Source organism: Papio anubis, chromosome 10, assembly GCF_008728515.1.
Source record: "Papio anubis isolate 15944 chromosome 10, Panubis1.0, whole genome shotgun sequence".
NCBI lineage: Eukaryota > Metazoa > Chordata > Mammalia > Primates > Cercopithecidae > Papio > Papio anubis.
In genome coordinates this window covers 31894903-31919309 of record NC_044985.1, presented here as the reverse complement: position 1 = coordinate 31919309, position 24407 = coordinate 31894903, and the positions used below count along the sequence as shown (strand labels likewise).

The window sequence follows — 24407 nt, the reverse complement described above, 5'->3', positions numbered from 1 at the left end:
GGAAAAAGCATTATTGGTTTTAAACTGAAATAAAAATGAACTTCTATAATACAAACCTTTTATAACTAATAGTAGGTTTTTCTTGTTAAACCTAAGGAACATTAGTCTAAGTTTAAATATTAACCCTAAGGATAAAGAAAAGCTTGGCCTACACAAAGTTCTGCGGTTTGGCTCCTATCTAACTCCCTAGCATCATCACTTACCATGCAACCTCTTGCTCTAGAATTCTGCCACACTGACCTTTGTTTAATATTTGTTGCTATGCTCCCTCCCACCTTAGAACCTCTGTATATGCTACTCCTTCTTCCCAGAAAACTCTTTTCTTCATCTTGATCAAATTAACTTACTTGAGATCTCAGCTAAATAAACACTTCCTCCAAAAAAAAAAAAATTCCTCTTGATCCCACTGAGTAAATTCTCCTAAAAGCCCTCATATTAAATATTATGTACCTCTTTACAACAATTGAAACGGTTCCCACTTTGCATTTATTTGTATGATTATTTCACTAATATCCTTTTCTATCTTTAGATATAAGTTCCGGGAGATCAAGACCTATGTCTATTTTCACTCACTATCCCACTGAGCACATAATAGTAACAACATATGTTTGTCAAAGAAAGACTCTGGCAAACCCTTTGTGAAAAAGAGATAAACACTGAGTCAACAATAACTACCGTTTAAAGAAATTCACTATGACTTTTCAGCTAAAAAAAAATACAGAGCCATATTAGAAAGAGCTCTTTAAACTTTCAGAAGAAATAAAAAAGTTCAATTTCTGGGTGTAAGTGAAGACTAGATGGTAATTTACATCATAAGGGTACCTGGAAATAAAGTAGACGCAAACAAAACTTATAAAGAAAATGGAGAAAACATAAGCTGTATCCTTTGTTACTTTTAGCATTTATATATGATTTATAGTTGTAACTGTGTACTATTTACTATTGATCCTAGGGATCAACCTGGGTAAAAATTTTATTTATGAAAGAAAAAAGAACCACAGTTAGTATTCTTCCATGTTTGCTGCCTTAACTACAGTGTTTTCATTTCCAACTCATATTCAGAAAACACTTACTTCAGACTCAAATGGACTTTCCAGTCATAACTGCGAAGACCTATTCATTTCCTTATTTTTTGTGCAAATGATTTTCCCCCTTTCTCTACTTCTTTCTTTTCAAAACTACATTCAGGGAAATAAAATTTTAGAACCATAAAAGTAAAGGTACTGTATATTTCTAAGCATTTCCCTAATTTACCAGGCTACTCTGAATTTTAATCCCAGCTTTCAAACTAGTAAAAATAAGCTTCCCAATCCTCTCATCCCATTGGAAGCTTTGTCTTTACCTGAATTACCCTCTTCTGCGACAAACTAGTATCTAAACTCCACCTAAACCCTGATTAACTCAGGTCCTCCCCAAAAGCACACTGTGATTAACTCTACAGAATTCTAATTGCTTTTTTTTTACAAGGCATATTTACACACTCAGTTTAATGTTATTTTACAAAGGTTCTTAAAGTGTTTTTCAAGTACAGGTTTCAGTCACTTAAAAAAAAGTACTTAGTCTTCAAACCTTCTGTTTTATTTTTGTCCTCTATTCAAACCAGTACCTGATTATAGAAAACATTACAAAAATAGTACATGATTATACTATCTGTATTTTGAGTGAACATATAATAATTTGGATCACTGATTAAAATAATAAAGTTCATTTTATTCCCATATATTGTATCTTATCTCAGATTGAAATTGTCTACCACTTCATAACTGACATCCTTTATCACCAGCAGCCCAGTCTATATTTTTTCCAGGACAGTGAGAAGTACATTTTTCGGTCAGAAGCAAAATATTTAAAAACTACATTATATCCATTGTTCCTTCCTCAATTGACTAGGCTTTTCACCCTGTTAGATAAGATTAGATAAGTCTGACAGACTTTATTCTCTATCAAGCAATGATGACTGTTAGCCAATACTACATTCTCTTCAAGATATTCTAGGGATATATTCATGTGACTATTTAGACTAGATCTGCAATTTTCCTGGGTCATTTTTTATTTCTTTAATACATAAGTATATTTTCTCATCACAAAATCATTACATGAATATAAGCTTATTGCTACAAATAAATCCAAGTAATGCTAAAGATTACATAAAAAGAATTCTTCAACCTTCCCACATCCCACATATATACTTTCTGTATACAAAGCATGTAATTTGATACCTATCTTCTAGATCTTTTCTTAATGTATTGAAGTATTTTTATATGGCATATACTGTATGTCTTTATGGTATAGATAGTATAAAAAACATATTGTATGGATGTAAACGTATACATTCGTAAACATTACATACTTATTATTCTGTACATTTTTTACATAAATGAAATCATAGTGTGTATATTATTTTGTGATGTGGTTTTCAACCTAGCTTATCTTAGAGGTCTTTCCATGGATTTAAACTATAAATCTGAATTTTGCATGGTTGTTTTTCGTTCTTATCTTCAGATACACTTGATAGTATTTCCCAACTTTTTTTTTCTTTTGAGACAGAGTCTTACTCTGTTACCCAGGCTGAAATGCAGTGGCATGATCTCTGCACTCAGGAGGCAACCTCTGCCTCAGCCTCCCGAGTAGCTGGGATTACAGGCATGTGCCATCACGCCTGGCTAACTTTTTTATTTTTAATAGAGATGGGGTTTTACCATGTCGGTCAGGCTGGTCGCGAACTCCTGATCTCAAGCAATCCACCCACCTCGGCCTCCCAAAATGCTGGAGTTACAGGCGTGAGCCACCATACCCAACCCCTAACATTTTATATTACTTAAAATAGTTTATTTTAATATCTCCATCATAGTATTTCTTAATTAAAAGCATTTTACCAGCAATTCATTCGATTTAATATGATTTTTCATCTTTCCTAAATGATCTGTTACTTATACCTCTTATAAACTTGGATGTCAACAAAAAATACATGTACATACATAAAGAATGTATAGATTTAGTCATTCAAGGTCTAAAATTAATAAAAACTAAAATTTGGTTTTGTAAAAAAATAAACCAATGTAATATAGCAAATTTGCCTACTAATTAGAAAAATTAAACACACATAAAATTCAAGTGCTTTTTCTGACTGGCCCAGGTAAACTGCACAAAAACAGAACCTGTTGAAGAAATTGTTTTAAATAATTCCTAATAATTTTTAAAAATAAAAAACCCTTCTAAAACAATTTACCAAAATACTTAAAACAATAACAACAGCAGCCCAGAAAAGCTATATAATGTTAAATTAAAATCTGTGTTATGTGGGAGTAGACTCCTTGTATAAGAACACCTGACTAATGTGACTGTTAGATTTATTTTCTAGTGGGCAACATATTGCTATATTTTTCAAGCTGGGAAGAAAATCTGAATAAATTGAACAGCAAAGTAACACCTTCTACAGAATTTATTAATTTCAAAACAACTAAGGTGGACCATTTAAATAATACATGCAATAATATATGCTGTTAGGTTTTATTATAAAAAGTGTTAAAGGAAAAGACTATATCACTTCTAGTAAAAAAAAAAAAAACAGCTTAATTTTACACTTCTATGAAAGAATTAAAGTTTAACACCTAAATTTTTTAAAAAGTATTTTTAAGGAGTGGTATGATTTAGGAAAGCTTATGGCTAATCAACATCACTGTCATCACTATTAGTGATATTTGTAGCTAGTAAGAGCTTTCTGATACATAGTAAACTGAACACTGTAGCTTTAATTGAAGTTTGAATGTTATAAACAGTTAGATGTCTGGCTCTGGCCTGCATTCTAATACCATCAGCAGAACAGAGATGGGAAGCATAAACAAACCTTTTAACTAGATTACATTGTCTAAAATGGCCAAGAAATCCTTCAGCACAAACTCCAGTGTGACAAATATAGAAGGAAAATGATTTTGGAATAACACTAAAAAAATAGCCTCTGAATATTAGAGGAGCACGTATTTGATTTCCTAAATATTTTTATGTTACTTAATACTCATTAATGATACTTTATAACTTTTCAAATAAGAATCCTTTATATCTTACACAGCGAACTCTTTTTAGGTCAGTATATCCCAAGTAACAAAGCTATTTAAAAATCAATATTTGCTTTTATTGAATGTGGAATATTTCCCTCCCCCAACAACAGTAAATGTACTTATACAGTCTAAATTATTATTTTTAGATCCTAATAATATTAAGAATGTATGTATTAAGTTAGTTGATGGCCAACAGATTAGTAGATACTTCTGGACTCATGGCGTATAAAAAACAGCAGTTGTGAATACAAGGATAACCTTAAATATAATTTAGCACATAGTCAATCTTAAAAAACACTTTGGGATTACTTCTAACTTCTGAGATACAGACATTAAAATTTTTTTTAAAAAAGCTACACATGAACTTAAGTTTTAACATTAGCACCACACAGAAAATTTCCCTCCCATTGCTAGAATCTTGATTGGTTAGCAAAAGAATTCAGTGAAGCATGTGTGTACACAAACTTTTCACCATTTCAAGGTTGGTGACTGATTTACATAACTCATATTAGTCCTTTAAAACAATGTGTTCTAATAACCTACTCAATGACACTGAATTTAATTACAAATTCTCTAATAAAAGGTTATATAGGTCAACTGAAATAAGGACGCAAATCAAAATCTGTCATATCCAACTTTGAATAAATTATACCTTAATGTAAGTTAAGCCTGGATCTCACTTTGTCTCTTTGAAGAGTTACAGTGAGTTATAGTGAGTCATTCCAGCTTCTGACATCTTACATGACATAGAAATACTTCAAACAGAAATACTCTAAGTGTGTAAGACTTAGAATATTTACTTTTAACTGAATTATCTTTGGGTTGTTTAAAGAAATTACTTAAGATCATACTACTGATTATTCAGATTATTCTTATAAGGAAAAAAAATTTGCAATAAACTTTTCTTTCTAATGTGTAACAGATGATAAAGAATATTTCTTTAGCATTTAAAAATATTTCCAAATTCTGTAGGTCATTATGTACTGGCATAATATTTGTAGGATGATAGAGTCAATACAAGCTGATATCCCTTATTCAAAAGGTTTTGTGGACCAGAAGTATTCAGAATTTTGGATTTTTACAGATTTGGGAATATTTGCATTATGTATCTGTTGAACATCCCTAACCTCAAAATCCAAAATCCAAAATGCTTCACTGAGCATTTTCTTTGAGCATCATGTCAGTGCTGAAAAAGTTTCAGATTTTGAAGCATTTTGACTTTTGGAATTCTGGATTAGAGATACTCAACCTGTATAAATTTATAATATGAACATATATTTACTTAGAGACACAAAAGTTACTTAAGTAATAAAAATACGAAAAAAATTGTTTTTTTCTCTTAAAAGTAAAGGACGTAAAACTCAACTATCCAAAGAGAGCTGTATCATAAAGTATTTTAATTCAGTAGCTTTTTTTAAGTACAAATATGAAATAATTTAGGCACCTAGAGAACCCAACAAGTTGATCATTCTTATACTATTTCTGACTTTAATACTAAAAAGAGTACATTAAACTTAATCCTATATATGTAATGTAGTAATTATGAAAATGTATGATAGAGTCCAGAAGATAATGTGTATACATACACCAAAGCACAAGATAATACAAACTTCCCATTTTTTTATGGGCTTTTACACCATCAACACATTTATATTAAAAATTTTATAGTAAATATTCATTGGATCAGAAATTGTTACAACCCTTTAACTTCATATAAGAAAATATTAATGTAACTCCATGCAAGTTATAGGAAGTTTAATAGAGAGAAGGATTGAACTGAACTTTTTTTTACTGTTTATTTTTATGTTTATTTATTTATTTAAAGACAGGGTCTCACTCTGTTGCTCAGCATAGAGTCCAGTGGCATGATCATGGCTCACTGCGGCCTCAACCTGAGTTCAAGAGATCCTCTCACCTCAGCCTCCTGAGTAGCTGGGACTACAGTCTGCACCACACCAAGCTCAGCTACTATTTTGATTTTGTAGAGATCAGGTCTCACTATATTGCACAGGCTTATCCTGAACTACTAGCCTCAAGTGATAAATCCTCCTACCTCACCTCCCAATTGTTGGAATTACAGGCTTGAGCTATTCCACCTGACCTTATTTTTTATTTTTAGAGACAAGGTCCCGCTCTGTGGCCTAGGTTGGATTGCAGTGATGTGAACATAGTTCACTGCAGCCTCAAAATCCAGGGCTCAAATAATCCTCCCGCCTTAGCCTCGGAGTAGCTGGGATTACATTACAAGTGTTGAGTCACCATGAGCAGCTCCCAGATGTCTTTTGCCATACAAAGAAAAGACTGACATTACGTATATTTTAAATTGTACAATGGTCTGTATCTACATTCCTTATAGAAGACTGGGGTTTTTTTTCTGTTTTTCTATTCCTGCCATACATTTTTGCCATACAAAGAAAAGACTGACATTATGTATATTTTAAATTGTACAATGGTCTATATCTGCATTTCTTATAAAAGACTGGGTTTTTTTTCTTTGTTTTTCTATCCTTGTAAACGTTCAGAAATTTTCCATTTGTCTGTCAAGCTATCAGAGCCATAATTTACCATCGCTTACCAGTGTACAGATTGATAAAATCTCTACTGTGACTGTGTTTTGAATTAGAAAGTGTAATAAATGTAATGTGAATTGAATTTATCACAGTGCTGGGTACTTATAATAAACGGTAACTATGATTATTACTAAAACAGAAATTTAAGAATGAATGTGAAAGAGATCAGAATTCACCACTCAGGAGTCTATTTATCTTCACAAGATACTGCACCAGCAGAGGCATCCCCACCTTCTTTTTAACTGCTAATCAATACTTTTGTAAAAGGTATACTTTAACAAGGACAAATTGAATCCAGTACTTTTTCTCTCTAATACACTTTTTGATTACACATGAAAGCCATGACAGGAACTGAGATAAGATTCTTTGTTTTTGAAACATCCATCTACAAAGAAAATTCTAATTCATTTTACTAAAGCTATAGAAACTATACCACTTAATAAAGAGTAAAAATTACAACTGATTTAGAACTAGAATTGGGAAGTTTCTTATGAGGATTTTGCAATGATATTTCTACTACATACTAAAAGTTCCAAAACTCCTAAATAGTGCACACTAATTACTGCAGAATAATTAAATCATGCTGTTAGATTTGCTAAAATATGGTAGAAAATATCTGAAAACTCAAAATGAAAATGTACAATGTCTTCCAATGAATCATGAATGATAATCTGTTATATGAGGTAAAAAAGAAAAAAGTTACTTTTGAAAAAAAGATTTAAGTTTAGAGAGTTTGGGGTGTTTTTTCCGGAAAAATTTAATGAGATAATTTAATGAACATTGTTGGTCATCTTAAAAGAATTACGGTTAGCAATAAAAATCCAGCAAAGGCAGCCACATAAGACTATTTTCATTGTCTAAAATGTGTTAACTATTTACAGAATATAAATCCCTAGAATACAGTATTAAGTGGAAAATTTTTCTTTATATATTTGTATTTTAATAAAATAACAGCAATATTCTTCTTAGACATGCATTTTTCCACCTAACAGTATCCGTTTAGTTAATATAAAATTTATTTAGGTAGAAACACCAAAACAAAGATATGACCAATACACTTGTGGAATACAATTAAGGTAGCTCTTCACATTAAACTGCAGGGACCATCTTTGTTTTTCAGATGCCTAGCACAGTGCCTGGCAGACAGCAGATGATCAAAAGATGTTTAATGAATCGCTAAATACAATCTGTTTTGCACATACAGTCAAAATCCAGACAAGTTTGCAAAGGTACATAAGTTGGATATAGGTTTTCTGGCTGACTTCATGGGGGTCCCACTGATGACTAGGAGTATATCTTCATATCCATAGAAAACTGGAAAGTTGATAATTGTCTGGGTAAGGACCAAAAAAACAAAGTCAGGGAAACATGTCACCTAAGTAGCACTTGTTTTATAGAGCTGGTAAAAGCGGCCTAATCATTCCAACAACCTATTGTGCCGGTCAATGAAACAAAATTTAAGTGCATCCTGAACAATTTTTACAAGCATATTTTTAACTGGAATGTGTTGGATCATTGTTGCTTATTCATAATAAATCACTTTTGCCAAATTTTTTCCGGTATAAGAAGGGAATATGTCTTGTTACTATGAGTACCATATAGCTAATAGTATTTACTTTGGCTGTTAATTAGATATAATGAGAGCCACAGTAGGGATAAAGAAAAAACGTTCATGGTAGTGAAAATTGTGGCAAGGGAGGACAAGAAAAGGAGAGGAAACGAATTCCACATATGGAAGTAAAGAAATTCAAATATGCCTAACTCTAAAACTAACACGGATTATGACAAGCTACCAGTAGGACCTACTGTGTACCAGATATTGTGCTGAGAGTAGAAGGATGTGTTAACAAAATAAAAATGTTTGTTTTTAGGCAGTACATAGGGCAAGACTCACAAGCAAGCATTTATAATAGAATATGCATTCCATTTATTCTTATAAGTATGGGTCCTTAATACAACAGTAAGTATATTTACTGATTAACTGTAAGTGCAGGAGGAAAATAAGTATTAGAGAAAGCTGAAATTATCTTCAAAATAGTAATAACCTACAATAAATACAATTAGTACCTCTTTAAAAAATTAACAAATTACTGAATTTAAGTAGACAAAATAATAGCTTTAAAGCTATTCACCTTAATATTCGTACAATAATATGCCCTCATATGAAATCCTCAAGTGGTATACCCAGAACTGTACATAATAGTTTCACTTCTGACAAAGGAAATGAGGTAGTGCAGCATAGTGAGCATCAGGAGACCTGAGTTCTCTGCTCCCTTCTCTGCCACTTACAGGCCTTGGAACCTCAGGCAAGTTCGAGTTCTCAGAACTTCGGCAATATATAGAGTTGGATAAAGTGACCTCCAAGATATCACCCAGTTGAACAATTACAATACTAAAGAATCAACAGTTCTTAATACTTAACAAGGTTTTCTAAACATAAATCATTATCCAACTCAGATAAAGTCTGGAATCTTCTAACCAAAAGGATCATGGGGGTGAGGGTGAGGGGTGTGATAAAAAATGTTTAAAAAAAAAAAAGAAACAAAATAAGGAAAGACATTAAACTCAAGACTAAATTTTCACTCAGCTGCCTACTGGGCAACTACCACCCCAATTACCTACATAATTCGCTTACTTAAAATTAATTTCTTCAGTAAGTTCTACTGTCTCTCTCTTACCTTTAAGGTTGCTGAGGTTTTAAGGTGAGAACAAGAAACCTTACAAGGACTTGGAATTGCAGTATTGATGTTGGGAGAAAAAACTTGAACTTGACACAGATTTCTGCTTAAGCACACTAATTACATCTCAGAGAAAGGTAAAAAATTGTTCAAATTTATAACAGAAGGGAAATAAGATCATATTGTTTACTGCTATAAAGCTTTTTTATTTCGGTATGTAAATGTCTACTTTTGCACACAGTTGATAATTAAAATTTTACAGAACAAGTTTCTACATATGCAATGCTTTACTGTCACTAAAATATGAGTATATTATGTTTTAACTTTAACCATCAAGCAAATAAAAAATTAGAAGTATTACCATGTCTTTATAATATTTATGCCAAATATACTTCTAGATTTGTATTTCTTCAATCCTTTCTAGTTGATCAAATTGCTGTTTTCATATTGCCAGTCTGATCACAAAATTGCTGCTTTACAGAAGAATATTTTTTGCTGACATAAATTATGGGATCAGAGATACCAATGCAGTTACAAAAAAAAAAAAAAAAAGGGTGTGAGGGAGAGAGAGCGAGAGCGACAGAGTGTGTGTATATGCATGTGTGCATCCATCTTCAAGGAGAGAATAAAGAAATGTATATATGAAACAAAATAACACTTTCCAATATAAGCCCTAGTAAAAGGCCTACATCAGAAACATACTTTCTAGCATTTGTGAAATAAAATACAGCACTGGATTTTAAAGCTATGCACTAAGAACATACTATAGAAAAATGAATAGTGATTTTTATCAATACTGTTATTCCATAAACTTAAATCTGGATTTACCTTTCAATTTATAGCTAACCGAAATTAATATACTAACTATAAGTTCATGATTGCTTTGACTCATCAAAACATATTTTAGAAATTTGTGTCCTTTTACATATAGTGAGCAATTTGGTTCAGAACCCGAAGAGAAATTGAGATGAAAAGCTCATCTCAATTTTCAACAGTAAATAAATAATTCAGCTAAAACTGAAAGTGGTACCAATCCAGCAAACTATTGATGGAGAGGTTTGGCCTTCCATGCAGCCAGAACAACATAAAGTTTTCAATGGGGACTACTTGTTCAGACAAGTTACAAAGATTACAAAAATACCCAGATTAATTATAAAATACCTAATATTCTCATCATATGGAAAATAAGTATCAGGAACATATGTGGGAACAGACAATACTAGTGGCATTTAAACTTTAAGCGTTTTAGAGCTTTGGACTTTATATACTGATATATGAAACAGACATTTAACAAAAAAAAAAAAAAAGCAATAATGCAAGTCAAAACCTAACCAAAGGCCTCTACCAACTAAAAATTTGAAATTTTCCATGGAAATCAGACAAAACGAAAAAATGGAAAATGAAATCCCTAAAGCAAAAACCAATCAAGTCTTCCAACACTAAAGTCAATATCCAAATCTCATACAGGACCAAAAAGGGGAAAACACTCAGGTCTACAAATGGATAAGCAGTTCCAATACAATCCAGATCCCGACATTTTCCCACTCAGAAACAAATGCAGTGAAGCTTTTCCTGGGGAAAAAGAGCTCTCCAATGAATTTTTTTTAAGTGACATCTAGAAAGTGTGCCTCTTTCTGTCTCTTTCCCTGGCGCCTCATTGGAGGAAGGAGGGGGTTGTTTTTGTATTCTCCCCCACTGGAGCAAGACACAATCAGATGTTAGCTGGAGGAGAGAAACCACTTTTGACAACAGCAAATAAAAATAAAAGTGCCCTTCCTCCCCTGACAGGATGGGCACCCCATCTCACACACCCCTCCCTACTCCAACCCCTCCTTCACCCCCCCCAGCACCACCCCCTCCTCACCCCGGAGCTCCACTGCGTATGTGGTTTGGTGCTACTGTTGCCCCGGAGTGAAAGTCAGAGCCAGAGGAAGGCAATGAAGCCCCCACAGACACACTTACCTTTCCTGCCCCCCACTTTTGAGTGCCTTCCCTGGAGCTGTGGAGGATGACACAAAGGGTAATAAAGGGGGGGAGTGGAGGAGGAGGAGGCGAAGGAGGAGGAGGAGAGCTGGGGAAGTGGCTGCTCCTGGGTGTAGTGAGATGTCTCCAGCCAGGGCCAAGCAGCAGCAGTAGCAGCAGCAGCAGCAGCAGCAGTAGCAGCAGCAACAGCAGCAGCAGCAGCAGCAAAGGGTCTGTGTTGCTAAGAGGCTTTTGGTTTCTTTCTCTCCTCCTCTCACGGCCAAAGAGGAGGAGGGTGGAGGGGGCTCGGGAGGGAGGCGAGTTGGAGGGGTGAGGGGGTAGGAGTCGTGGATGGGGGTTTTCGAAGAAGAAGAAACTCCTTCTCCTCCTCTCTCAGGCTCAATCCCCCTCTCAGGGCTCAGGGCTGGAGGGTGGGGGAAGGAACTCAGCCGCCTTCCCCCCACCCCCCTCAATTCAAGGTTGAAGTGGGATAGAATTAGTGTCCTGTCCCTTTAAAAATAGAAATAAAAGGTGCCCCCCCTCTGCCACTGCCTCTCTCTTCATCATCAGCTGCTGCTGCTGCTGGGGTCTCTCTGCTTGGGGGGGAGGGGGGTTCGGGTAGAAGAGACGGGAGGCACTCACTGCGCATGTCCCTCTCTGACGGGTGGCTGGTTGGTTGAAGGCAGGAGGAGGGGGAGGGGAGGAAATGAGCTATTTTCCCAGAAGGCGCAGAGGCGCTCGCGACCCGGAAGACATTGTAGCAAGGGGTACAGGGGCGGGGGCGGGGAAGAGGAGGAAGTCGCTACGCTTTTAACACCCCCAGCTCCCTCCTCCTTCCTAAGGGAAAGTGGAGGAACGGAAGTGGGCGTGGACGGAGACTAAAGGGAGTCACGTGTTTGGGCGGGAGAGGGGCGGGGTGGGAGAGGTGGTGCGTGCGCGGGGCATGCTGGGAGTGGTTGTGTACCGTCGCCAACAGCAGGTGAAGCCTAGCAGAGGACGCGTCCAGCCGATCCGGTGAAGCAATTCCTGCAGGCGTTGGTACCCCCCTTTACCCTGATAAAGGCAGGCTTTTATGCGGGAGGTAATGGTGGGGTAAACTTGCTGCAAACGAAGGCCAGGGGCGTCGGTGGCGAAAGGTGAATCGAAAGGGGGAGGATGGAAGGCTGTGGAGACTGGAAATTGGGAAGGGGGCAGGCTTGTATAGGCCGGGAAGGCCAGGACCAGGCGAGCTCTGTCATTTGGCACCCCCATGAGCCTGCCGACGAATCCTTGACACGTGCAGGGAGTCCTGAGACTAGCTCTGCATCGGGGTGGTAAGTGAGGAGCGTGACGGTCCGAGAAGGGAACTGTGAAGTCTCAGCAGCTGATCCTCATGACTGCAGAACGGGAGACCTGTATCTAGGGACAGAGACAAGTCCTCTGTATGCATTTTGACCAGATGCATCAGACGCGTTGCTTATATTGGATATTGCGCTCTTCTTGCCTTACCTCTTAACCCTCCCTGGTATTCTGGAGTGGCTTTGGGGAAGGAGCAGGCAGGGAAGTCTTGAGTGGAGCTTCCCTCCGTGTCTTGCATTGTTGCTACAACACAAAGCCTTTGCTTTCTCACGGAGAGGGATGTGGGATTGTGTAGTCCTTAATGTTGAGTTTTACGATTGATGAAGAGAAAGGACGTGATCAAAGTTTCCCCTTGTAGTGTAGATGATGAGTTTTAAAAGGACCGTTTCGTCTTCTATGGTTACTATTCTTAGTTTTTGAGCCTTTGGTTTCCCAAATGCCAGCTGTTTTTGATGAAAATAATGAATTTCTATCATAAAATTAGAATTCAAATATTTAAGAAAGAATTTATAAATTTACATTAGTAAAGCTTTTGTAGTGAAATAGTACTGGTTCTTTTTCACGTTGTTTTCATACAATCAATATAAACCATTACAGTCTCAGTTGTTTTGTAAAGGTATTTTGAAGGAATATCATCTTTGTACGTTTTTCAAAAACCAAGAATCTAAAATCCTTAATATTTATTATGTTGGTATTTAATTCTGTTGGGTAGGTTCTTTTTCTTTTTTTCTTTTTCTTTTTTTTTTTTTTTTTGAGACAGAGTCTTGCTGTCTCCCAGTGAGTGCAGTGGCGCGATCTGGGCTCACTGCAACTTTGTCTCCTGGATTCAAGCAATTCTCCTGCCTCAGCCTCCCGAGTAGCTGAGACTACAGGCATGTGCCACCACGCCCGGCTAATTTTTTTTGTGTTTTTAGTAGAGACGGGGGTTTCACCATGTTGGTCAGGCTGGTCTCGAACTCCTGACCTCAAGTGATCTACCCACCTCGGCCTCCCAAAGCGCTGGGATTACAGGCGTGAGCCACCGCGCCCGGCCGGTGTAGTTTCTTTAGGGGTACACTATCAGTTAAAGTTACTAATTTTCCACATCTTACTTTCTGTAAGTTTGGATAGTGGACCCCATTTGTGCACCATTGCTTAGCCCTTACTATCTTTTGTACTGTGTACGGTAATCATGTCTGATGGAATCAAAAGTAGATTCCTGTGCTTTAAAATTTTCTTTATAGTGTAACCAATTGTCTGCCACTTTGTAATGAAAAAAAAAAAAAATACAGCAAGGCAATTAATGTGCCTTAGATACAATTTTAAATCTTTTGTGTCTTTTTCCATACATTTAGTATTTAAGCATGCAAACATCGATACATAGTATAATGAATAGCTATAAAGTGTGAACTCTATGTAACCGCTACCACAGTCAAGAATTAAAATGTTTGTGGCCCCTGAGAAGCTGCCCTCTATATTCTATTCCTGATCATCCCCTTCCTCAGTTCTTTCAGAGGTTAACACTATCCTGATTTTTATGGCAATTATTTACTGCTTTCTTTCTTAGGATTTCTTAACCACCTATGTCAGCATTCCTAAGCAATTTAGATTTGTTTTGCCTGTTTCTTAATTGTAAGTGAATTATATATTACATATCATTATGTATCTTTTTCTCTCATACAGCTAAGATTTAACTCTATTAGTACATTTAGCTCTAGTTCTTATATTGGATTATAGTAATCTATAGTATAAAAAGTATAGTGTAAAAAGTCTTAATGGAAATGAGCCACAGTTTAGTCTAATATTAATAAACATTTGGATTGTTTCGTTTTTAGCAGTTATGAACAATACTATTATGAATGTTCTTGTACTTGTATTCTTATGTACATTACCATGGATTTTTGTAGAGTACGTATGTTTATCTTCAAATTCACACCAGTGTATACCCTGACAACAGTATATGGTAGATCCCTTTACTTTTACTGTCTCACCAAGAGTTATTTTTCCTTTTTCCCAAATTGAGGAATGTGGCTTTATCTTATTGTTGTTTTAATTTACTCTGCCCAGGATACTAAAGAGTTTGAACACTTTTTCAAAAACTTACCGGCTATTTGGATTTCCTCTTTCTAGAATTGTCTTTTTAATTCTTAAATCTTTTGTGCATTGTCTTTTTAAATCTTTTGTGGAGGTTTGTTTTTTTGTTTGTTTGTTTGTTTGGTGTTTTAATTGGGTTGTCTGTTTTACTCATGGATTCCTAGCAGTATGGCCAGTATCTTCTCTGTGCTTGGAGCATTACTCTCTTCTGGGATGGCCACTTTATCTTCATGTAGGTCTTATATGCTATCATTGTTCTTTGAATTTTATATGTAGTTTAAACTCCAGGTAACAAGTTCTATGCTTGTGCTGTTCATTATAGTAGCTACAAGCTGCGTGTGGCTTTTGAGCACTTGAAATGTGGCTAGTGTGACTGAGGAACTGAATTTTTAGTTTTGTTTAGTGTTCAATTAAGTTTAAAAACTGACACTTGATTCAGTTACTGTGAAACCTTTATGTTTGGAACAACTCAGATACATAAACCTTTCTTAACCTCAAATTATTAAATTATTATTTTTGATTTTTGAAGATTCCGCCTCTCCCCGCTCCCTGCCTCGAAATGGAGTCTCACTCTGTTGCCCAGGCTGGAATCCAGTGGCATGATCTTGGCTCACTGCAACCTCTGCCTCCCAAATTCAAGTGATTCTCCTGCCTCAGCCTCCCGAGTAGCTGGGATTACAAGCATGTGCCACCATGCCTGGCTAATTTTATTTTTTGTAGAGGTGAAGTTTTACCATTTTGGCTAGGCTGGTCTCAAACTCCTGACCTCAAGTGATCCACCCATGCTTCAGGATTCCACAAACTTGGAAAGCCTTTTCCTGCATCCTGCTGGTTGTGGAATCATTTTCCCTGAAAAAAGTTGTGGAGATGCTTGAAGAAGTGGTAGTCAGTTGATGAGAGGTCAGGTGAATATGGCAGTTGAAGCAAAACTTTGTGGCCCTGTTTGTTCAACTTTTGAAGTGTTGGTTGTGCAATGTGCTGTTGGGTGTTATTGTGGAAAATTGGGCCCTTTCTGTTGATCCATGCTGGCTGCAGGCATCACAGTTTTAAGTGCATCTCATTGATTTACTGAGCATACTTCTCAGATGTAATGGTGTCTCCAGGATTCAGAAAGCTGTAGTGGATCAGACCGGCAGCAGACCACCAAACAGTTACCATGGCCTTTTTTTGGTGCAAGTTTGGCTTTGGGAAGTGCTTTGGAGCTTCTTCTCGGTCCAGCCACTGAGCTGGTCATTGCTGGTTGTCATATAAAATCAACTTTTTGTTGCACCTCACGGTCTGATTGAGAAATGGTTCATTGTTGTGGAGAATAAGAGAAGACAACACTTAAAATGGTGTTATTTTAAATTTTTGCTCAGCTCATGAGGCACCCACTTGTCAAGCTTTTTCACCTTTCCTATTTGCTTCAAATGCTGAACAACTGTAGAATGGTCGATGTTGAGTTCTTATGTTGAGTTCTTCAGCAACTTCTCCTGTAATTGTAAGAGGATCGATCTGCTTCAATGATTGCTCTCAGTTGGTTGTTGTCAACTTCCAGTGGCCTACCACTACACTCCTCATCCTCAAGGCTCTGGTATCCTTTGCAAAACTTCTTGAACCACCACTGCACTGTACGTTCATTAGCAATTCCTGGGCCAAATGCATTGTTGATGTTGTGAGTCGTCTCTGCTGTTTTACGACACATTTTGAACTTGAATAAGAAAATCACTCGACTTTGCTTTTTGTCTAGCATCATTTCCATAGTCCAAAATAAATACAAACAGCAAGTAATAAGTCATTAGCAAAAAAACATAAAGTGAGAAATGCCCATTAAAATGATATATAACATAACCACATTTAGGAATGTATTCCAGTATCAAATGGCAAATTCCAACAATGCAAAATCCACAATTAATTTTGTACCAACCTAATAATTCGTGCTGCTTTGAAGGAAATCTGTCTTTTAGAATTTTTTTTTCTTTTTTTTTTTTTTTGGTTGTAATTTTTCTGCTGTTTCACTCTGATGTTTTTGTGTGGAATTCTTTTTTTCTTTTTTTTTTTTTTCTCCTAGTCAAGTGTGGTTGTGGGGGTAGAGGAAATGTTAAATCATCGTGTGGAATTCTTTATCTTGCCCTGTATTCATCAAGATTATTAAATCAATACATCAGTATTTTTCTAAAGATATTGGTGATATTCTTGCTGTTTCTAGTTACCTGCTGAAAATTACAATCTTGCTTTTGTTGGCTTAGTATAGTTGCTCCTTAGTATCTGTGGGAGATTGGTTTCAGAACCCCATGCAGACACCGCAATCCACAGGCAGATCAAATTCCTTATATAACATGCCATAATGTTTGCATACAACCTACACACATCCTCCCACATATTTTAAATAATCTCTGGACTACTTATGGTACCTAATACAATGTAGATGCTATGTAAATATTGTTATACTGTCATGACTTTTTAAAAATTTCTATTATTTTTTATCATATTTTAAAAAATATACATATATTTTTAATCCGTGGTTGAGTGAATCTGTGGCTATGAAGGGCCGCCTATATTTGTAGTTCATTTGTTGTTTGTTGGAGATAATTCCAGTTTCTAAATTTTCTAAGTCTGTGTCTGCTAGCTCATGATATTTTTTTCTTGTGTGCCTTGATACCAGTTGTATTTAAAAAATTACAGGAATATGAGTCCTAGAATAATAGTCTCTTTCTTAAGAAGGTACATTTTTCTAGGAAAGATCTCTAGGAGTGCTGTCAGTCCTAAGTTGCTTTATTCATGTTCAGTAGTTGGAATTCCTTAATGAACACTAATGAACGTACAGTGCAGTGGTGGTTCAGAAAGTTTTGCGAAGGATACCAGAGCCTTGAGGATGAGGAGTGTAGTGGTAGGCCATTGGAAGTTGACAACAACCAACTGAGAGCAATCATTGAAGCAGGTTGATCCTTTTACAATTACAGGAGAAGTTGCTGAAGAACTCAACATAAGAACTCAACGTCGACCATTCTACAGTTGTTAAGCAAGATTTTAAGATCATGAATTCTACTTTCCTTCAATTTCCTCTTATCCTAATGATGTTGTCTTTAAACTCTGAACGTAAATTAGGTAGCTTACCTGAGTCCCCAGCTTTGGCGGACCATGTGCTTTTATTTTTATTTTTGATTTTGATTTTTTGTATTTATTTATTTTATTTTAAATGAGGTCTCACTATTGCACACAATGATCCTGAATTCCTGGGCTCAAGTGATCCTCCTGCCTTGGCCTGTCAAAGGATAGGATTACAGGCATGAGCCACCACACCTGGCCTTGTGCTTTGATTTTTTTTTTTTACCACAGACCTGCACATCTTCCATTAGCTCAGCCTTTTTTCTCAGCCTTTTCTTCTAGATAGGAAAATGTCCTCAGAACAAAAGTTACTTGGTGTATGGTTTGTTTCTGGCTTACCTTCACGTGGAATTTGGTATGAAATTTCACATTACCTTATTTCATTCATTATTATTTAGTTTTTTTGTTGGCCTCAGCAGAAAGTTTGGTCCTGTCTGCCACTACCATAAATAAAATCTAATTATCTTTCTTTTTTACTTCTGAGATTTGATTTTAAGATATTTATGCTTTGAGCCAAAAAATTTTTAACTTAACTCATATATTTGTTTAAATTTTTTAAAATTTTTAATTATTATGGATACATAATATGGGGAGTATGTGATATTTGATACAAAAATACAATGTGTAATGATCAAATCAAGTAATTGAGATATCCATTACCTCAAGCATTTATCATTTCTTTGTGTTAGAGACACTTCATTTCCACTCCTTTAATTGTTCTAAAACATACACTAAATTATTTTTAGTTGTAATTACTATATGTGCTACTGAACACTATATTTTATTCCTTCTAACTATATTTTTCTACCCATCAACCATCTCCTCTTGATTCTCCTCTCAACACTACCCTTCCCAGTCTCTAGTAACATCTTTTTACTCACTATCTCTATGACTTCAATTTTTTGAAGCTTCCCCATATGGGTAAGAACATGTGATACTTGCCTTTCTATATCTGGCTTCTTTCCCTTATAATGTCTGCCAGTCGCATCCATGTTGTTGAAAATGACAGAGTTTCATTCTATTTTTTTTATGGCTGAATAACATTCCATTGTGTATATGTACCACATTTCTTTATCCATCCTTTGCCATTTCCTTTCTTTTGGGTATATACCCAGTAGTGGGATTGCTGGATTATAGTTCTATTTGTTGTGTTTTTCGGAGCTCCATACTGTTCTCTGTTGTGACTGTGCCAGTTTACATTTCCACCAACAGTGTGCAAGGGTTCCCCTTTCTCCACATTCTCACCAGCATCTGATATTGACTGTCTTTTTGATAAAAGCCGTTTTAACTGGGGTGAGATGATACCTCATTATAGTTTTGATTTGTATTTCTCTGATTATTAATAATGTGGAGCATTATTTCATAGACCTGTTGGCCATTTGTATGTCTTCTTGAGAAATGTCTCCTCAGATCTTTTGACCATATTAAAATCAGAATTTTTTTTCCTATTGAGTCATTCATTCAAGATTCTTATGTATTCTGGTTATTCATCCTTTGTCAGATATTAGTTTGAAATATTTTCTCCCATTCTACCTGTTATGTCTTCATTTTATTGTTTTCATTGCTATGCAGAAGCTTTTTGGCTTGGAGAGATCCCATTTGTTGATATTTTATTTTATCTTATTGCTTTAGTTTCTTGTGTTTTTGAGGTCTTATTTAAGAAGTCTTTGCCTAGACCAATGTCCTGGAGTTTTTGTCCAATGATTTCCTTTAGTAGTTTCATAGATTTAAGTCTTTAATGCATTTTCTTTGATTTTTGTATATGGCAAGAGTTAGGGGTCTACTTTTGTTCTTCTGAATGTGGGCATCCAGTTTTCCCAACACCATTTATTGAAGAGACTGTCCTTTCCCCAAAGAGTGTTTTTGGCACCTTAGTAAAAAACTAATTGGCTTTAATAAATATACGGATTCATTTCTGGACTCTCTGTTCTCTTCTGTTATTCTACGTGTCTGTTTTTATGCCGGTACCATGCTATTTTGGTTACTACAGCGTTGTAGTATATTTTGACGTCTGGTAGTGTGATAACTCTACCAGTTACCAGCTTTGTTCTTTTTAGTCAGGATTGTTTTGGCTATTTAGGATCTTTTGTGGTTCCATACAATTTTAGGATTTTTTTTTTCTGTTTCTGTGAAGAATGTCATTGCTCTTGATAGGGATGGCTTTGAATCTCTGGATCTGAGTATTGTCATTTTAACATATTATTTTTTTTCAACCCATGAGCATGGGATGTCTTTTCATTTGTTTGTATCCTCTTCAATTAATTTCATCAGTGTTTTGTAGTTTGCATTGTAGTTGGTTAAGTTTATTCCTAGATAGTTAATGTTATTTGTAGCTATTGTAAATGGGATCACCTTCTTGATTTCTTTTTCAGATAGGTTGTCACTGTTGGCATAGAGAAATTCTATGGATTTTTGTATGTTGATTTTGTATCCTGCAATGTTACTGAATTTGTTTATTAGTTCTAATAGTTTGTTGGAGTCTTTAGGTTTTTCAAATATAAGATCACATCAGCTGCAAACAATGATAATTTTACTTTCTCCTTTCCAATTTGAATGTCCTTTATTTCGTTCTCTTGTCTGTTTACTCTGGCTAGGACTTCTATTACTAACTTGCGTAATAGTGGTGAAAATGCCCATCCTTCTTCTAGATCCTAGAAGAAAGGCTTTCAGTTTTTCCCCCATTCAGTCTGATACTAACTGTGGGTTTGTTGTATACGGCTTAATCGTGTTGAGGTATGATCCTTCTGTCCCCAGTTTGCTGAGAGTTTTTATGAAGAGTTATTGAATTTTATCAAAAAGGATTTTGTTGTCATCTATTGAAATGACAATACGTTTTGTGCCCTTCATTCTGTTGATACGATGTATCACATTGATTGATTTACATATGTTGAACCATCCTTGCATCCCTGGGATGAATCCCGGTTAATTATGATGATCTTTTTAATGTGCTGTTGAATTTGGTTTGCTCTGTTTTGTTAAGGATTTTTGTATCTGTTTTCATCAGAGATACTGGCCTGTAGTTTCTTTTTTGTTGTTGTTGTATCTTTGTTTGGTTTTGGTATCAGAATAAATCTGGGGCTGGGCATGGTAGCTCACTCCTGTAATCCCAGCACTTTGGAAGGCTGAGGCAGGCAGGTATTTTGAGACCAGCCTGGCTGACATGGTGAAACCCCATCTCTACAAAAAATACAAAAATTAGGTGGGTGTGGTGACTCATGCCTGTAATCCCAGCTACTCAGCAGGCTGAGGCAGGAGAATCGCTTGAACCCAGGAGGCAGAGGTTGCAGATCGCCTGGGGAACAAAGTGAGACTCTGTCTCAAAATAAATAAATAAATAAATAAATAAATCTGGCCTCATAAAATGAAATTGGAGATCCTCCATGATTTTGGAGAATGATTTGAGTAGGACTGATGTTAGCTCTTCTTTAAATGTTTGGTGGAATTCGGTGAAGCCATGAAGTCCTGGCCTTTTCTGTGATGGGGGACTTTTTATTATTGTTTGTATCTTGAAATTTATTGTTCTATTTAGATTTTGGTTTTCTTCGTGTTTCACTCGTATTAGGCTGTATGTGCCTAGGAATTTATTCATTTCTTCTAGGTTTTCCAATTTATTGGCATGCGATTGTTCATGACGGTCTCCAATGATCCTTTGAATTTTTGTGATATCAGTTGTAATGTCACCTTTTTTGTCTCTGATTTTATTTGGATCTTCTTTTTCTTTTTCTTAGTCTGGGTAAAGGTTCATTGATTTTGTCTATCTTTCCAAATAACCCTTTTCATTTCATTGATCTTTTCTATTTTTTTTTTGTCTTAATTTTATTTCTGTTTTTAATTAATTTTCTTGTTTTATTATTTCTTTTCTTAATTTGGGGCTTGGTATGCTCTTGCTTTTCTAGTTCTTTAAGATGCATTACTAGATTGTTTATTTCTTGGTTTTCTACTGTTTGATTTGCACATTTATCGCTATAAACGTTCTCTTTAGTGTTAGCTTTAACTGTATCTCATAGTTTTAGCAGGTTATGTTTCCATTTTCATTTGTTTCAAGAAATTTTTAAAATTTCCTTCTTAATTACTTCATTGGTTGTTCAGGCACGTATTGTTTAATTCTTACGTGTTTGTATAGTTTCCAAAGTTCCATTTGTTATTTATTTCTACTTTTATTCCATTGTGGTTAGAAAAGATACTTTATAATTTTTATCAGACTTGTTTTGTGGTCTAACATGATGGTGCTCTTTTTGGGTTTCTGTTTGCATGCAGTATCTCTTTCCATCTTTTGGTCTATCTATGTTTTTATAAATGAAGTGAGTTTCTTATATGTAGCAGGTACTAGGGCCTTGTTTGGTTTAGTCCTTCAGCGCCTCTCTTTTGATCGGAGAATTTAGGATCCATCCTTGAGAAATACTCCATGTGCTGAGGAGAAGAATGTGTATTTTGCAGCCGTTGTATGACGGCTTCTGTAAATATCGATTAGGTTCATTTAATCTATAGTGCAGATTAAATTCATTACTTTTTTTCTGTCTAGATGATTTGTCCAATGGTGAAAGTGGGCTGTTGAAGTCCCAAGTCATTACTGTATTGGGTTCTGTCTCCTTAACTCTAATACACTTGACTTTATATATCTTAAGTGCTTCTGTTTTGGATAGATATGTATTTATCATTTTTATATCCTCTTGCTGAATTAAAACCTTTTGTGTTGTATGATAACCTTTTTTCTCTCTTTTCACAGTTTTTGTGTTGAAATCTATTTTATCTAAAAATAGATACAAAGCTACTTGGGCTCTTCACATGCAGTATCTTTTTCCATCTTTTTGTTGTTAGTCTATGTTTTTATAGTGAAGAATTTAGTCCATTTACATTCAGTATTATTATTGATAGGTAAGGACTTACTACTGCCTTTTTATTGTTGTTCTGGTTCTTTTCTTGGGCTTTTCCCCCTTTCTTTTTTCCTTGTCTTCCTTTGTGCTAAAGTTATTTTTTGGTAGTGTTTTAATTTCTTGCTTTTTATTTTTTGTGTACCTATTAGAGGTTTTTGTTTTGTGGTTACTATGAGGTTAGCAAATAACAACTTATAGCCAATTATTTGCAACTGATGACAACTGATTGCAAAGAAGAGAAAAAATGCACGCACAGAAAAAACTTTAAAACCTGTACACTTTTACTCCATCCCTTCACTTTTTGACGTTTTGTCTCTATATATTTTTAGATTATCTTTTAAGTTTTGAAGTAGTTTTGTTTTTGTTTTTTTGTTTGTTTTTTTGTTTTGATAATGTTATATATAAAGTTTCGGTGCCACAAAAGAAATAGCACTCGAATATAAAATTTTCTTTTTAATTCTCAGCAAGGCAAGTTACTTCTATATAGAAAGGTGCGCCCTTACAGATGGAACAATGGTGAGTGCACATTTGGACAAGGGAGGGTAAGGGGTTCTTATCCCTGATGCATGTAGCCCGTGCTGCTTAGTCGTTCCCCTGTTGACTTTAGTTAGCCCTCACAGGCTAAACTAATTCCGACTGGCTAATTTAAAGAGAATCACGGAGTGAGCGCTTTGGTGGGAATCAGGGCAGAGCAGGTAGCAGATAATTGGAATGAGTTAGGGTAGAGCAGGTGATTGGAATGTAGGGTGGAGCAGGTGATCAGAATGAGTCAGGGTGGAGTAGATAATCGGAAAAGGTTGCTTTACGAGGAAGTTTAAAAGTAGAAGGCAAAGAATTGAACATACTGACATATTCTTTGAAAAGAAATTTAGAACTCATATCTAACAATCCCTCCCCTTGTATTTCCTTACAACTTTCTTTTCAAACTTTTTTTTTTTTCTTTTTTTGAGATGGAGTCTCACTCTGTCCCCCAGCCTGGAGTGCAGTGGCGCCATCTCGGCTCACTGCAAGCTCTGCCTCCCGGGTTCACGCCATTCTCCTGCCTCAGACTCCTGAGTAGCTGGGACTACAGGCGCCCACCACTACGCCCAGCTAATTTTTTTTGTATTTTTAGTAGAGAAGGGGTTTCACCGTGTTGGCCAGGATGGTCTTGATCTCCTGACTTCGTGATCCTCCCGTCTCGGCCTCCCAAAGTGCTGGGATTACAGGCGTGAGCCACCGTGCCGGCCTCAAACTTTTTTTGTTAACGTGTCTTGGCTTAGTTATTTTGCTGGATTTTCTAAAAGAAGAAGCTTCTCCAGATAAGGTGGAGGTTAGAACACATATCTAACAATAGGATTGTCTTTTAATCTTCCTACTAAAGATATGAGCGGTTAGAGTATTCTGTATTTATCTGTGTACTTACTTTTACCAGTGAGTTTTATACCTTCAGATGATTTCTTGTTGCTTGTTAATGTCCTTTTCTTTCAGATTGGAGAACTTCCCTTTAGCATTTTTTGAAAGATGAGTCTGGTGTTGATGAAATCCCTCAGCTTTTGTTAGTCTGGGAAAATCTTCATGTCTCCCTCATGTTTCAAGGATAATTTCAGTAGATGTATTAGTTTGGTGCAAAAGTTATCATGGTTTTTGCCACAATATTAATTGCCATGAAAAATAATTGCAAAAACCGTGGTTACTTTTGCACCAACCTAATACTATTCTACTCTCTTCTGGCTTGCAGGGTTTCTGCTAAAGTTTGTCATCCTACTCTCTTCTGGCTTCTCTAAG

At 35.8% G+C, this 24407-nt stretch overlaps 2 protein-coding genes across 12 annotated transcripts in view; one reads left to right on the top strand and one right to left on the bottom strand.

The window, feature by feature from the left end:
* The window catches only part of MBD5 (methyl-CpG binding domain protein 5), a 493059-nt gene extending 481694 nt beyond the window's left edge, over positions 1–11365 (bottom strand). For all 5 annotated transcript variants that reach the window (XM_003907460.4, XM_009182194.3, XM_017946523.2 and 2 more), the window contains exon 1: positions 11269–11365. The gene's annotated coding sequence lies outside the window, so the exon portion shown is untranslated. The remainder of the gene's footprint in view (positions 1–11268) is intronic.
* Positions 11244–24407, top strand: part of ORC4 (origin recognition complex subunit 4) — a 90588-nt gene continuing 77424 nt past the window's right edge. Inside the window, exon 1 of one of the 7 annotated variants that reach the window (XM_021924292.2) lies at positions 11244–11326. The gene's annotated coding sequence lies outside the window, so the exon portion shown is untranslated. Of the gene's footprint in view, positions 11327–12191; positions 12405–23134; positions 23157–24407 lie in introns of those variants that run through there. The other 6 variants (XM_009182183.4, XM_009182185.4, XM_003907457.3 and 3 more) reach the window with 6 other exon arrangements.